Source organism: Zeugodacus cucurbitae, chromosome 6 (assembly GCF_028554725.1).
Source record: "Zeugodacus cucurbitae isolate PBARC_wt_2022May chromosome 6, idZeuCucr1.2, whole genome shotgun sequence".
Taxonomy (NCBI): Eukaryota; Metazoa; Arthropoda; class Insecta; order Diptera; family Tephritidae; genus Zeugodacus; species Zeugodacus cucurbitae.
Genome location: NC_071671.1, coordinates 41,699,144 through 41,704,949, shown reverse-complemented (window position 1 = coordinate 41,704,949; position 5,806 = coordinate 41,699,144). Strand labels below are relative to the sequence as shown.

At 35.0% G+C, this 5,806-nt stretch overlaps 1 pseudogene; it reads right to left on the bottom strand.

Annotated features, from left to right (window-relative positions):
• Nucleotides 1-1,158: 1,158 nt before the first annotated feature.
• Nucleotides 1,159-4,480, bottom strand: LOC105219104 (uncharacterized; annotated as a pseudogene).
• Nucleotides 4,481-5,806: the final 1,326 nt, after the last annotated feature.

Below are 5,806 nucleotides of genomic sequence, written 5' to 3'. Positions count from 1 at the left end.
GCTAGGTCATGTTGTCCGAATGGACGAAAACACTCCAGCCCTGAAAGTGTTCGATGCAGTACCCGCCGGAGGAAGCCGAGGAAGGGGAAGGCCTCCACTCCGTTGGAGGGACTAGGTGGAGAGCGACCTGGTTACACTTGGGATCTCCAACTGGCGCCGAACTGCGAAGGAGAGAGAGAGATGGTGCACTATCGTCGATTCGGCTATAACCGGCTAAACGGTTGCAACGCCAATCACATACATACTTCCTTTTTATGTGGTGGGTCCGAAACGCAATGCACAACCGCAGAAGCGGGTTCGCCTTGTCACTTTAGCTCACCTCCACACGGCTGTTTGTTGGCTACCCAGAGATTCTTGGTCTTGGAAAAGAATCGTTTCTGGACATTCAAAAGTGGTGAAAAAAACTGAGTGCAACCTCCTTTTGCCATTTCTTCCGTAAAATTTAGTGTTTCGGACGTTGTTTGTTAGTAAGTTAACACACTTTTAGTAATTTTTAACCCAATCATTGTCTGGAAGGTGGTCGCGGTTATTAAGCGATTTCAGCTTTTTTATGGTATGTAACGGGGTCCATAAGGGAAGTGACTGCAGAAAGTTTGGTTTATATAGCTTTATTGGCTTGAGAGATATATATAACTTTATTTATGGCTTAGCTATGACACTTTATAAGTTTTCGGCTTTGCCATTTTGTGGGCGTGGCAATGGTCCGATTTCTCCCTCCAACGGTCCCAAGGAACACCTGTACTAAGTTTTGTCAAGATATCTAAATTTAATTTTTACTCAAGTTATCCGTTGCATGGACGAGCAGACAGACTTCCGCATTTCAACCCGTCTCATCATCCTGATCATTTTGATATAAATATATAACCTTATATCGAACTCGATTAGTTTTATGACTTACAAATAACCATTATGTGAACAAAACTATTATACTCTCGAAGCAACTTTTGTTGCGCGAGTATAAAAAGGTTCGATAGTTGATAATATTTATTAGTTTTATTTATAAAGTATATACACTCATATACATATACACCCAGCGAAATATTTATAAAACCACCTTCGTTTTGCTCAATAATGAATGAAAAAAATATAATTTTTCTGATATTTTTTTATTATCTTATAAATATTTAAATGACTGTTATTGAAAGTTTTTTGAAAATATATTAAATTATATAAGCTTTCTGAACAAAATTTAAATTAACAGAACGAAATAAGTATAAAGCCACTTTGGTTACTGATCATATTTTTAATACTTAAAAGAAAAATAAAATGTTTAATACGTTGTATGACCTGCATTGTTAGCAATAACCTCTTCCAGACGTCTTGGCATAGAATTTATTAAAGAATGAAAAACGGTTTGATCAAATGTTGCCCATTTTTCGACAATGGCATTTCTTAAGCATTTAGCATTAACAAATTGTCGTCCCTGTTCGAAAACTTTGGCTGGTAACATGGACCAAAGGTTTTCTATAGGGTTTAGGCTAATTGCATTCCAATCGAGAAAAGTTATATTTCGAGATAGCAAGAAATCAATTGTTTTCTTTGAACGATGGATTGCAGCATTGTCTTGCTTAAAAACGAAATTCTGTCCAATAAATTCCTCCCCGAAATCAATTAGCACTTCATGAATAAGCTTAATGTAGTATTCCGAGTCCATTTTTGTTGTTACAAAGCAAACTGGAGACCTCCACCTGTAAGCTATCCCAGCCCAAACCATGAGTGATCCTCCACCAAAATTTCGTCGCTTACATTTCTGCTTTGGTGAATCTTTGGGCCTCCAATATTTTTGGAGACCATCCGGGCCATCCAAATTGAATTTTTTTTCGTCAGTAAAAGCAACGGTTTTCCATTCGTCATCCCAAAAACGATATTTTTCGGCGAATCGAAGCCTGGCTAATTTGTGTTGTTGGTCAATGATGGTTTGGCGCACTTTTTATCATAAATTCTATCCAATTCGGATCTAAGTATTTGTTGCACTCGTCGTACACCTATTTCCAAGTTACTTTGTTGTTTTATTTGTCTCGCACACATATTTTCTTGCATAATAATACGTTTATACAACGTTTTTGCCTTTCGTTTACTTTTGGAGGCCTACCAAATCTCTTATTTTTTCCATAATTGGTCCCTAATTGTAAAAAAATTCTTACAACATCCTTAGACCTATTTAATCGTCTTGAAATTTCCCGGTTTGACAAACCTTCTTCGTGGTTTGCCATAATTTTACCTTTCTCTTCTTCTGTCAACACTTTTCCGTGAGGCATTCTTAACAATTTAGAAAAAAGTTGAAATTTATATGAAATTAATTAGCTAATTAAATTACTTATGCAACAATAATTAAAAACTCACATGAAATCGTACTTGTCACAGCTAAATAAACAATGGAAGCAGATAAATGCCTTTTGGCTTTATAATTATTTCGTTCAGAGATAACGGTTCTTGTTAAATATTCCCCGCATACACCGATTGAAAAATTAAATGTTTATGAAATAATTCAAATTTCATGAGGTTTATTTAAAATACAGGATTTGTGGACGCTTACACCAATTTTTCCAACAAAATCATGAAAATAGAGGGTGGCTGTATAAATACTTCGCTGGTTGTATATAGGAATTTGCATTCAAGGTGATAAACGTTTCATTTTAAAATTATTCACTCTAGTTTAATATAAAGTGTTACCAAAACCTGAATATATTTTATACTCTTTGATTCTTTCAAAGTGTATATCGATCGCCTATATATAACATATTATTTTCATCGAAATATCCTCCAGTATGGAACCAACCATCCGAATCTTGAACACGTTTCATCTCAATAGAACTAACATAGTATCCACTCCACGCATGTCCAGTATTTATATGAACCTCACCGATTTCACTAGGTGGCAAATTGTTACCCTCTTCATCAACAATACGCTCCTTAACGCCGAAAAATAGTTTTCCTACACTATTGGGACATTCGTCTTCAGAGTTCATCGCCAGGTGGCTATTTCCGTCATACCATAACCAAAAATTAATTTACCGTTTTTAAGTAAACCTCTCAGTTGCTGTAAAGATTGAAGACTTATACAGCCACCGCCAACCATGCAAGAGCGAACGGAACTGAAGTTATCAGTCGTAGCCGCTGGGCAGGCGATCAAAGCGGAGATATGCCGTGGAGCAGCAAATATAGTTATAAGAGATTTTGTATTTCTTCACCAGCTCGGTCATGTATTCGGGTGTGTAGGGCTTATTGGTGATTACACGTTTACAACTAGTACTCGCAGAGAGGAAAGTGAAGAACAGCCCAATCTAAGCTGTTGTTCGTGAAAATTATATCTTCGCTGTTTACAAATCTAAGGAGATAATACATATATGTATGTATAAAATGTACATATGTATATATGTATATGTCTATCTATTATATAAATATTATTGGATAATTTATCTTACATCTGCTCACAGTTCAGCAAATAATTCGGTATGCACACACATTTGAGCACACCTGTTGTGCCCGACGAACAATGTATCGCTACTGTCTGCTCACCACCCAATACTAAACGCTCAGGTCTGCAAAGAGTCATAAGTTAAACAAGTATCAAGCTATATTGCGAAATTAAATCTACTCCTACTTGTAAATTTCTTCATTTGGTATGGGGTCCAACAAGTTTTCAACTCTGCCTACACCATTGATATGTTTGGTCAACGTATAGAATAATGGCTTCAGAGAGCGAGTGGCTTCATGAATTTTCTCGTAAACTTCACCGTCGCAAAATATTTTTTTCGGTGCGGTAGTTTTGAAAATATGGCACAATGTATCTACATGTGTTAATAATTGAATTGTTTTGTTACAATAAAACTGTAAGAGGAGTAATTCATTACCTTGGTCCAAGACCGAGCATGGAAGGGTGTACAGTTCATAAAGCAGCCAAACGCTACGGAGCTTGTATAGGTGCTATTCTTTGCCACAATACCGATGACGTCGTTATGTCGTAAACCGATTTTCTTAAAATGCAGGGCCAGTCGGGTTGACCAAGTTAACAATTCCCGGTTAGTTACTTCACGGCCATCAATATCTGCAATCTGTGAAATGGGCTATTAATAATAACATGACACTGTCTACTATATTAACTTCAGTTAAGTTCAGCTAAGATGATAACACATATACACAGACGAATAAAAGCAAGCCCACAAGGTTTATAAATAAGTCCTCAGCTTAGGATATGCTCATATAGGTATATAAGTTTAAATTTAAAAAGGAAAATATTTGTTTAATATTCTCCTAATATCACAGTGAAAACAAGTTGGAATATGCCAGTTTTCCACGTAAGGGTCGGTACATACAAAAATTAAGACACTCCACTAACCTGGCAAACTTTGCTCGGACAATTCTTTAAGTTTTTGGAAATAATATATCCCACGGAGCAATTGAAATCGTAAAATAGAGGTGGAATTGCCCCACTCCACACACGCTCCTTCTTATCGTAAGAACATTCTAAGGAGTCCATATTCAAACTGGAACTTGCAACTACGTTATTAACTAAAATTAAAATAATTAGAACTTTCTTTCAGCTTTTTATCATTGGTTTGACACTCACTACCGATCTCAAGTGAGACAAAATTCTTAAAGATGTGTTAAGCGAAATATATTGCACATTATAAACTTTTAAATAAATAAACTATTTACATAATATAATTAGAAAACGCAAATAGCGAATCTCTGCGATTACAAATACATTGGAATGGTCGACTATTAATTTAAAATCCTGTCATCTTCAGAAAACAAGTTTGTTTGCGTTTTAGGGCATGACTATGCAAAAAGTCATGGTTGCCATATCTACATATATATGTATATGCAATAATTAAATAGAAACTTTTGCAGATAATAACTACCTCATTCAAATAATTATATGTACATGAACTTTTTGCAAAAAAAATGAAAGATTACAAAATTGCAAAATATTTCTGAGTATGCAGGTTTGTTGTTATTAATGTATTCAATATAAAAAACAAAAAATTAACAAATTTCAAAATATTTTTTTAAACTATAAAACAGAATTGAAGTTTAGGCTAATAGTAAATAATTATATGTGCATTTTACTATTTTTACCAGTAAAGCCTATACATTTGAGTTTAACTGAAAGAAATGTTTATTTTAATAGTCAGTAGAATTGTCCTTATATTTTAAAACTAAATTAAACCGCTTAATCATAGAATTAACTAATGATTGAAGAATAGTTATGTAAATATTGGCAAATTTTTGCTTTATGGCTAATTTAAGGTGACGTACTGTCTCAAACTATTTTCCGTTTTGAAAAACAGGAGCAGAGAGGTTCCCCCAGAGATCCTCAATAGGATTTAGGTTCGAACTCAATGCTGCACATTGTTATACCGGAATTTTCCGGTCGTTAACGATTTTCTTCGTGTGGATTGAAGCGTTATCCTTTCGATATGTCCAGTTTATGCCATAAATATTGCTTGCAAATTTTATTAACTCGCTGTCCAAAAGATCTACATTGATATTAGCATTCATTTCAGTGAATATAAAACATGTAGATAACTTTCCACAGCAGCAAAATGCAGCCCATAAAATCAAGATACCACTTCCAAAACATCGCTTGTAGTAGGACAGTCGTTCCTGGTGCGAATCTCTCCAATATTTCTTGCAATGACCTGGGCCGACCAAATTTAATTTTTTTCGTCACTAAAGACTGTATTCTATCACTCATCGAAACAGAATTGGTATTTATTTGCAAACCTCAAATGTGCTTTATTGTGTCTTTCTTTAGCGTTGGTTTAGGTGCCATGGAGGTGTGTTTCAGAAACTGATTTTT